At 37.5% G+C, this 11,207-nt stretch overlaps 1 non-coding gene across 1 annotated transcript; it reads right to left on the bottom strand.

The window, feature by feature from the left end:
* Nucleotides 1-10,296: 10,296 nt before the first annotated feature.
* TRNAK-UUU (transfer RNA lysine (anticodon UUU)) lies at nt 10,297-10,369 on the bottom strand. Its single transcript has one exon. It is a non-coding gene; the product is annotated as a tRNA-Lys (tRNA).
* Nucleotides 10,370-11,207: the final 838 nt, after the last annotated feature.

The following is an 11,207-nucleotide window of genomic DNA, read 5'->3' as shown; positions in this document are numbered from 1 at the left end:
TTGGTGACAAAAATACCCTTGGAATTTTTTTTTCGGAATTTTTTATTTTAATCTACTAAAATAAATACTATAAAATAAATAAATAATAAACAGTCATCGATTCCCTTTGAATAGTTATCGGTCGGAGTCGGAATACATTTGCCGTCGACGAAGAAGATTGAGGGAGCCACATTTGGAGATCAAAACCATACTTGTGATCCTCATTTTTTTCGACTTACTCTTCTTCTACTACTACTGCTGTCTCCGTCTGCAACAAGGGTAACTGCTCTTCAAAAGTGTTACCTTTCTCATGTTTCAAGCTTGGATCAGTTGCTATTTTTCTTGGAAGTGGATCTTTTGCTTCATTCTGTAGAATCGCAGAGGTGAGCATTGACAATCGGTTCTTTTGCTGTGGGATTATTGAATACATGAATATACCCATTTCTAATTTTCAATTTTTTCAGGTTTCTGATTTTGTTTGATGGTCTTTTTTCTTCTTTCTTACGGGCTTTCTTTTTTTTTTTTTCGATTTTTTTCTTCTTCTATTTTAGAATGGATTCGTAGTTGACGTTCCTCTATATTCTGATAGAAAAAAATCAGTTTTTCTTTTTGGCTTTTGACTTTCTTTGTTCGTTTTTGTGCTCTTGTTTTGCTATTTTTGGATTGTGGATCCATCGTTTTGAATTTTTTTTCTCAGAGAACCAGTGGTGAGAACAGGTATGGTATCTGACAAATAATCTTTCATCTCAGATCAAAATCGAATTGAAGTTTGAAATTTGTTCCTCATGACTTCCATTTTGATGATTTTTAGGGTTTGAGAGGTTGTGATTTGAACTGAATTCAGAACGATAAAAGCAAGTTATTGCTGTTAGGGTTTCCCTTCTCGCTTGAAAATTCGATGTTGAAGACGAAGCCTTTGTGGGACGAAACAAAATAAAAAATAAAAAATTCCAAACGAGGGTATTTTTGTCACCAAATTTATTAAATTAACAGTTTCTGTTAAACTTGTCCTTATTTAATCATTTATTAAAACTACAGGGGAGCCATATGCAAAAAGAAACTTAAACTGGACTAAAAGTGACCTAGACCAAACCTCAGGGGGTCCAGATGAAAATTATAGTGGTTTACTATTAATAGATGGACAGTGATCAATACTTCTTACTGAAGATGTTACGTGTTTGACTCTTGTATGTAGTAAGTCTTCAATCTGCACTTCCAATATGTATATATATAAACATTCTTTAAAAAAGTATATTATAATAATTTTACCAAAAAAAAACATTATAATAGCTTCCTTCATGAAATTACCAAAGTGGCATTAGAATTAGAATGCATTATTGCATGAAAAAAACATGTCAAGTTTATGAGTTCTTTCGTGGGAAAATAATGTACACGTTTGAAATTGATATTCCTTCTCTCCTTCCCAATTGTGTGGGCCTTACTTATCTTTCACAATTTATGGGGGAGATATTCATGACATGACAAATTGGTTTACAATCTCACATTCAAACAGATAAACTCTTTTAGAGTGTATGAAAGAGATGTTTCGGTTTCGTTAAATTTGCGATATAAAACACAAAGATTTATAATTATGCCGGACTCGTGTTAAACATGAGGATGAGACATATGTTCCAATTTTTATGTATAGACAAAATGTGTAGAACACCTATCGGATGAGAATGGTGACGTCAGACCATTTGTGACTGAAAATGATTTGGCTATATAGAATTTAAGATTTAGGGATGAGAATGGAGACTTCTAGCTATTTTGTGGTTGAAAGTAGCACGGACGGCGTTAGAAACAAACACGGGCCCTGAGAAAAGATTTACCAAACCCGGTGATGGAATCTCCGCCCCCAAGAACGAGCCGAGCCGCCACCAAAAGCCAACCCAGAAACAAGAAGACCGAAAGACCGCCTCAGGCCGAGGCTTAAGGGGGAGGTACGTAACCCCGCGAGTTGTGGAGAGTACCGAGAGTCCTTCCACAACCCCCCGTGTGGGGGGGAGCCCCCACGGGCACCACCGGATGGATTTGGGGTCGGTCCACCGCCTCGGCGCCGGGTGCGACCCGGCGGCGGCACCGCCGCCGGGTTGTGCCATTTGTCTTCCCCGAAACATTATTTTTAATTTAATTTGTCGATGGTTACATCCAAATATCTGAAGTCAGGGCCTTTAATGGTATCAATTCTCCTTCTCATTTTTTGATGTTTTACACTTCTTATCTACTAGTTAAGACGCATCTCAAAAGATTTGGGGTGAGAAAGTTAAGTTGTCACCTCACTAGACAAGTATAACTTTCCACCCCAGGCAACCAAACACATGGAGTAATGCGTTGAGAATCGGATTGCAATAACCTGGTCGCGCACTTTGACTACATCCTCATCCTCAGGATGGAGCTTTTTATATAATTAATATAGAAGCCCCTGGCCTTAAAGAGATTCAAACTCTGACCTCCTATGTGAAAGTATTGATTTTTTGCCAATTGAGCCACCCTTCCCCTCAGGGTTAAAATTACCATGTTAAATAAAAATGTAAAACATCGCGAATCAGGTCTATGAGAATGGTCACAATAGAGAGAAGTTAGTGGAACTTCCACTCTATGTAAACACTTGCACTTCTAGGTTGTGATGATTCACAAGCAAGAAGGGCTTCCAGTGCTCGAGTTTTCTCGCTGACAATTTCTTAAGTTGCTGAAAATTTCACCCTTTCTTTTCCTCTCTCTCTATTCCCTTTTCGTGACAAACTACATTTCGTAGACACAATGAAGGAATATCTTAAAATCTGCAAATTTTAGCTGTTCGTAAGATTGAAGTTTGAAAAATTGATTTGTAAGGGCTTTACCAACATGGAGGCTATTTTCTTCTTTTTTTTTGAAGGAAAATTTTTTATGAGACACTCCAGCAATAATCTGGAGGTGTTAGTTAAAACCTGGAGCAATGCGTTGAGAATCGGATTGCAAAAATTTGGTCAGGGACGCTGAGAGCATCAAGGGAAGGTATCGGCAAAATTATCATCGAATCAGATTGCAAAGACATCATGTTCCCAGCCCAAATAAGAGAACCTTTGATGTTGTCGCCCATCATCTCTTGTGGAAGTGCGATTCTTGACTATGAACTTCCAACTCCAGATGATCTTCAGATGATTTTACGGTTTGCAGGTTTCCCTTACCAGTGAAAGAAGAACATAAGATGTTTTGTGGGAGGTTCATTCCTCTACATAACTAGTTATGAAATATTGTGCCAAAATCAAATAAAACAATTTATGAATTAAAAATTACCATGTTAAATAAAAATGTAAAACATCGCAAATCAGGTCTCTGAGAATAGTCACTACTCACAATAGAGAGAAGCTGGTGGAACTTCCACTCTAAACAATTATTCACCAAATTCAAATTTTCTCTCTAAATTGTTAAAACCCCATCCATTGGGCATGGTCTGGACAAAAACTTGCAAAATACTTAAAGATTACTTTCACTCAATCAAACTTGAAATTACAGCCTTACAGCAATGAAAGTACTCTGCCCTTCAGTTTTTCTTTCTTCCTAACATGTTGAATTTCTAAGCCAACCTCTCTCAGACTCGAGAGTAAGAGTGTTCTTTCTAGTTTCGATCTTATGAATGAAGAAATATACTTCAATAATGGAGAAAAACATGATTGGATCTGTTTAGGTTTAACTAGGCCGAATAAAGGAGAAAAACATGATTGGGTCTGATTAGGTTAAACTAGGCCTAATCACCAGGTTTTTTTGAAGTACAAAATGAATGAAAAAAAACCCAGTTTCAAACTATGTTTCCACACAAACCCAATATCAAACTATGTTTCCACAAATCCAGTAACCAGTATCAAACTATGTTTCCACAAATCTAATAACCAGTACCTTTTTCTATTTACAAATTACCATAGAAACCCATCAACGGGATCCACAAACACTGATATAGAATTAAACAATCAGTAGAACTCGAAGAAATGCCCACAAATAAACTACTAAAATCAGTATAGTCCCAGATGCTCGATGCTTTCTGACAATCTCCTCTGCTTTGCGAATCTTCTGCTTCCTTGTGGGGTACAGCCATTTACTTCTTCATTTCCTCCACATACTTTCCTGTATGCCCCAAAGTCTTTGTTAAGGCAATATGAATGATTCATGACATCTTTAATACTACCACTTGTGTATGCATTATTCGAAATTTTGAGAAAAGTTCTTGGTGTGATTGAGAGAGAAAAAAAGCAGTTTCTGAAATTTGAGGGCCATTAAAGGAAGCATTGTACAATTAGTTGTAGAAAAACCTGTAGTTCAAATAGGTAATCAACCTGAATCATTTCCTCAACTGACTTTCGAATTTCTACTCTCCTAGTTTTGTTAAAAGCATTGTACAATTAGTTTTCTACTTTCCTAGTTTCTACCTTCAGGTATATGCAAGCTAATTTGCAGGATAGGTAAAGCATGAGAAGACATGGTAAGCTTATTACTTTACCAAGTCAGACACAGAATATGTTATGCACATATATATAGGTACAAAAATATAGGAAACAACTTCAATCAAATGACCTAATTGCTTTAATCTTGATCGGCTTTTCCAATTGATTCTTGAGCAAGAAGGTACTTGTTAACTATCTTTTCAGCTTGTGTGGTTAAATACTTGGGAATATTTAACTGCCAAAATACAGTATGAATCAAGGATTACTCTCTGAGTCTTCGCTCTGAATATTTTCAGTTCAGTTTTCAGAAGAATTATCCAATGACATAAAAAATGTGTGATATGCTGAATGCTGACAGTATAAAGGAGCACATAGGCTGGCTAGGCTTTGGGATTTAATAAGGCAAACTTAACCCAATTAGATTCAACTAGCTCCTGAAGGATTAACAGAGAAATAATATAAAACTATACCCAGAAGTAGCTTAATAGATGGGGATAGACCCATGCTTACAGTCCAAATTCTAAGCCGAGATCAAAATGGTGTACCTAGCGCACAAGGTTACCACCTCCGTCGGGTCAGGGAAGTGTCATAATAATGTACGCAGCTTTACCAATGCTTTTGCTGAAGGACTGTTTCCAGAGTTGAACCCAGTGTCTAGATGGACACCATTGAAAGCTTATAGGTTTCATACATTCCATAATTGCACAAGAATGACAGGCATATAAGGGGGTCTTCACATTCATTCCATGAAACTAAAAAAATGGAAACTTGCTTACTGTAGTCTCTTTCATGTCAGTTTCCAGACCTTCTTTCACGCTATTCTCCCATGATTCAACAGCACGCAGTTCTTTATTAGCCCTGTTAATAGAAGTAGAGTAGTAGCAAGCTCAACAGAATTTCAAAATGCTTAAAAGGCAGAAATACCATTTTAAAAAAATTCAATCAATCATCTTTAATCCCAACATCAGCTCAGTTAAATCAGTTGAAAGGTAAAACTAGAGCATATTAAATAAAATTATCATAGTTGATCAATGCTTTGCTACCTTAGATGGTTAAACCATCAGAGTAGGCATTTTGAAGCAAATTAGCAAAGAAGATTAAGGCATCATTGCCAGTTTCAGACAGGCAAATGAAGACTTTAGGTAAAATTTGAGACTAAAAATATTGAAGGTTTTTATTATAGATTGGCCAGGGTGCTGTGATGAAGTTGAAAATGTCTAGACGTAAAGAATGAGGACTTGTTATAATATTGCTATTGTCTTGGCTCCATTGTAAGGACTGCTCCTTTCATAACATCCCATGACAGAATCAGCAAATCATAACACTAGGGTGAAACTCAGTATTAGAAATCAAAGCAACGTCATCAAATAGATTTGCTAAATCAGATGAAGAAATTCTGCAGATGTATGCTACTATTCTCTTTTCCCTTCGTTCCCATGCATCAAGCAATTTGTTCTCAGCTTTAACCCCTGCATAATCTAATTCTAATGAATGTATAAAAGGAACAAGTTGGTTTATGGTCTTGATAGCATATTCACTCGTAGTAGTGCTAATTCAACAAGTACCTCTGTTTGTTGGAGCTGTCAGAACTTCTCTACAGTGGATTCTGGACCTTTGTTGTGGAGAAATATGATTAGATAATAATCATATCATCCTAAAGAATCCCCTGATTCCATTAAGAAATGGAGCAAGATATGACAAAAATTAAATTATCATGATCGTATATTTACCCATTCAGTGACCAATGACAATCACAAGTGATGATAGTGAAAATGTCATTATATTCAAGGCGCACCATTGCAAGACATGATTTAACCTTTGCCACGGATGCAAGAATCGAAAGTCTCATATCATACGAACGACGACAAGAAGTATAGATAATCCCTCAAATGTTTAACCAAAAAAATCCCTTAACTGAAATACTTCTTCATTTGTTCAGCATCATAAAGAGAAGGACGGGTGCGACATGGCAAGAAGCAACTGCAACTCTGACATCAGTATCTGAGTGAGCTACCAGCGGCCACGGACCGAAAACATCGCCGGGTGTCGCCGTTTCGGTCGACTTCGACTTTTTGAGGAAAAAAATCAAACAAAATCGACGATGAGATTCTTGAATCCATGGCAAAGGTTAAATCATGCGTGGGAGAGACCAAGAGCGGTGTAAAGAGAGAGATCTGCAGTGGGACTCCGAGAGAGATCAGAGTAAAGAGAGCGGGAGAGAGTCGTGACTCGTGAGGGTGTCAAGAGAGATCTACAGTGGAAGAAATCGAGACTCATCAGAGATCGCAGGGATGAGAGATCCGTCCAGCGACTTCGGTTCTGCAGAGAAAGAGAAAGGAAAGAAATAAAAGAGATCGGAGATTCCAAAGTCCCAGAAATATTTTAATATTTTTAAGTGAGAGAAACAGAAGATATCGCAGATTCCATGTCGTATAAATATTTTAATAATGAGTGAAAGTAGTTAATGCGAAAATTTTGAATTTTTATATCGCGATATTTTTCTGATTTATTGTCGATTTTTTAAAAATCGTATCGCCGTGTTTCGTGTCTGCAGCGACACCTCGATTTATCGCCGTGTATCGGCGATATGCGTGCCTTCTTTAAGGCGCGGGCAAAGGGATGGGAAAATAAACAGGGACCCAGGGGGGAGGGAGGGGAGAAGGAAAGGAAAGAAAAAGGGTGGGAAAGGATAGGGGGCCCACTACTTCCCAACCACAAAGCCCACCAAATAGGGGGTTTAAAGGCAGGGGGGGAGGGGACGCGGAAAGTTCTTTGATTAGGAAACTGTCTCCCTCCCACCCCAAACAACCAACAATCTATCTTTTGAGATTTAAAGAAAGTAAAAATCTCACTGTTTCGAATTTTCCCCCCACTTTGAACAATGCCCTAATTGGCAAATTAGTTCTTCCATTTATCTTGACGGTGATTGAGAATAATTAAGAGTTCATCGACATTAGAACGAGGATGAGAGAGCATCATTTCTCTGTTTGCTTTGCTCGTTCACAGGCACCGGTGGTGGTGTTTCGTAGTTGGCTTTTTGCGCTATGTTTGGATTTTCCCTCCTTTTTAACCTTTAAATAGAACGATGCACAAAAATCAAACCAAATGAGGAGAAAACACTCAAGTGAGATGAAGGTGGATCAGATCTTGGTTTTACAACTTTATCTCCTTGTGGATGATGTTTATAAATGAATGATATTTATAATATAATATATTAAATAATTTGAAAGGTATTTTAATCTTTTTATGTGTGAAATTTGAATATGTTTAAAAATGATTAATGGTGTTAATCTGGTTAGAACTCACACATAATATATTACAATAAGAAAATCCAGCATTAGTTTGTAGTACTCTATAATTAAAATTACCTTTGTTCCTTTTATTAATGTTGATGTCTTCCTATATATTTTCCTATAATTTTTCCACTATTTTTCATCTTTTTTTTATTTTCTAATAATTCTTTATGTCCACTTAATTTTTTGGGATTGAGATTCCTTTCATTACTCTACTAGTTTTTTTTTGAACATTACTCTACTACTTCGTGAATCTGTAGATTTATGGATAAGGGGTGAAATCCAGAGATTTCAAAAAAGCTATACATTTGCATATTCACAAAAATCACGTCGATCAAATAATTTTTTAGGATGAATCCACAGATTTCATTTCACAACCAAACATCTAATTTTATAAATTATAACTTCATAGATTTGAAATCTACAGATTTGAAATCTTTAAATATTTGGAATCTCCAGACTCATGTAATCAAACAGGCCTGAATGTCTTTAGAGTTGTTTTGTTAATTGACTCCAGAGATTTCAAATTCCTAGATTCATTAATGAAAAATTTAGTAAAAATTTATGATGAGTTCCCATTTGTAGTTAACAAATTTGAGTAACTTTCACCAAAGAAGTGACATTTTCACATACCAGAATCCAATTGAACACGATTTACATCCTTAAGGGAACTTTTTTTATATTAATGCCGTCAAGTGGGTGCGAACCATGAATGATGGAAAGGATTTGCACATATCTATGACAATGCCATCAATTGAGGTACCTGACCTTTCTTTAGTATCTCTCAATTTACATAAATGATATCAGCTGTTCTGTCTGGAAAAATCTCCTTGATGAAGAGATTGGCACTTGGGAATATCTTTTGGGTGAAAGGTTGATTTGATAGGCAAGATGCCTTCTGCCTTGATATAAAATCTGCAGTCGGATTCATTTCAATTTTCTTTGCTTGTGGTGATCTATTGCAGGTGGGAACAATTGGTGGTGGGACCGAACTTGCATCTCAATCAGCTTGTCTGGACCTACTTAGGTGTGAAGGGTGCGAACAAAGAATTGGCTGGATCTGGATCAAATGCAAGGTTGTTGGCCACCATTGTTGCTAGTTCTGTTCTCGCAGGAGAATTATCACTCATGTCTGCCATTGCAGAGGGGAAGCTTGTAAGTAACCATATGAAATTAAATAGATCAACCAAAGTTGTATCTGAAGCAATTTCTTAAGAGGGAAAAAAGCATGCCAGAAGAGTAGATGAACCCTTCTGCATGATGTAACAAAGGATTTTTTTACTGGTAGCCCTTAAGTGGGGGTTGAAACTATAACGTCTCCAGATATTATTAGATGCCCATTTTTTGCGTTTTGAAAAATTATTCATTACCCACGGATCGGTTTTCTGTTAAGTTTAAATGCAAAACATTATTGTTCCTTCACGACTCCTTCATCAGGAGAACAGAATCCCAAAGAATAAAGACAAGAAAAATCTATGGATTAAGTCGAAGAGTGAAGTGTTGTTGCTCAATGATGATCGTTTGCTTTAACCACACCGTAGTGAAATCCATGGAAGTGGGGCTTCAGGACTTCACTGATTGTTTTGCAACTTTTTGTATACCCTTTGGTATAAATGGACCAAGAAAACCATACCTAAATGTTTTTTTTTCCCTATGGTGAAAGAATAAAATCGATTACCACAAAACACCAACACAAAAGGAAAAAGCATTTTGAATCTTCTAACTCTAATGAAAAATAGAAGTACCAGTACCCACACACAAAACAAGCTTTTGATTTACCTAAACCAAAGAAAACCGAAGAACCCTAAAGGCCAAATGTCTAAACCCATTTTTTGAGTACCCAAGTATAAGGGGTTTTGTCCTTGTCTGGTTCTGGTTCAAATTGGGCAATTTGACGGATCATGGGTGATTCCCTGTAGGGAGAGGCAAGAAGGTTGGGGTGGTGGTAGAAGATGGGCCTAGAGTTCCAAGTAATTTTTTGATAGTCTCAAAATACCAATACTTGATCCTTGGTCTCGAAGAAGAACTAATTCTTGACCATCAAGACAACCAAAGATGTTGGTCACAAGTAACGTTTTTAAGTGTACTTAAGTGGGCAGGTCATGGTTTCACTCCATTTAAATGGCTCTCCAATAAAAAAATTCTATTAACCACATAAATGAAGAAACTAAGATCATAAGGATGGAAGAAGGCGTCATTGTGAATGGAAAGTAGCCACACAAGAGGAAGGGAAATAACATGAGAAGCTAGTTCATGTTTTTAGAATCATGTATATATAAGAAGTCAAATGCATGTCACCCGTGCATTTGCATATTTATTTTTCTTTCTCACTCTATGAGGTTTCATTTACGATTAAACTAAATGTGCGACCTTCAAATTCAAAGGGCATAACCCTACAATGCGTAAGACCTTTCGGGACATGTCAGCAAATAGATTTGCGTGTAGCATCCTTACACTGCACATGCACAAGGTGGGAAAAATCCCAAATCCAGGTGCTAATGATGCTCTATTAGTTTTACTGGTTCGTCTATCTTCAATATCTTTGCCGGCCCAGGCCCACGATATTTATACGGTTCTTGCAAAAATAAAAATATTCAATATTTCAACGCCGTCTGTGGGAATCGAACCCACGACCACATGGTTAAAAGCCATGCGCTCTACCAGCTGAGCTAAGACGGCTGATGAGTATTTAGTCGGACGTTTAAGTACTAGATACATCGAAGGCCTAAAACGTTGAATAATTGAATCAGATGTGTCACTCAACGAGCTTCCCAAACACTCAATCGTGCCATCATTTTTGAATTTTTCCTTTCCGGTAAAACTCGGTTCTGCGTCTGCCATCTCAAAAGCTGGAGGGAACGGCGCACCCACTTGGACGGTCACACGATTCCCCAAGCTTTGCTCATCTTCTGCCACGTCATAAAGTAGAAAATTTAAAGTAGAGAAAACAGAAGAGTCAAGGTGATCTTCCCACGTGGCCTCAGACCCCACCAGAACCTCTTCACGGACGACAATATCCACGTGAACGTGGGACCCTTGTGCTTCAATTTCCCCGGATACACTCCTGGATTTCAGAATTCAGATTGCCGCGGTCCATGGTCCACTCCATTTCCATCATTGCTGACGTGGCGGCCCATCACACGTGAATGGGTCACCTAAAATCTATCTGTCAAATACGACGGCTTGACGTGGGCCAGCCTCACTAAGTTTGTTAAAAGGAGCAATATAGTGGGACCTGCGTTAGCTCCAACGTTGAATGTCCAAAACTCGATGTGAGCAACTGAGTTGACTACGTTGGTAGACATAGAAACTCGGAAAATCACTCGGCCGAGTTCATCACAATTAGTAATTACAAAGAATGTTACATGTTTTTGGACCAAGTCAGTGGTCAAATTTGCATACTTGTGGCTTAAGAAGTTCAATGTTGACTCTACAACACAATGACATATCAAGCAATGGTGTACTCCTTAACATAGATTAATAGTATCAAAGGGTATGGTATTTTCCTTCCAGTGTC

This window comes from Hakea prostrata, chromosome 4 (assembly GCF_041222555.1).
Source record: "Hakea prostrata isolate BN-2017 chromosome 4, UWA_Hpros_2, whole genome shotgun sequence".
NCBI lineage: Eukaryota > Viridiplantae > Streptophyta > Magnoliopsida > Proteales > Proteaceae > Hakea > Hakea prostrata.
Note: the sequence above shows the minus strand (reverse complement) of the source record. Positions and strands in the feature narration are given on the sequence as shown.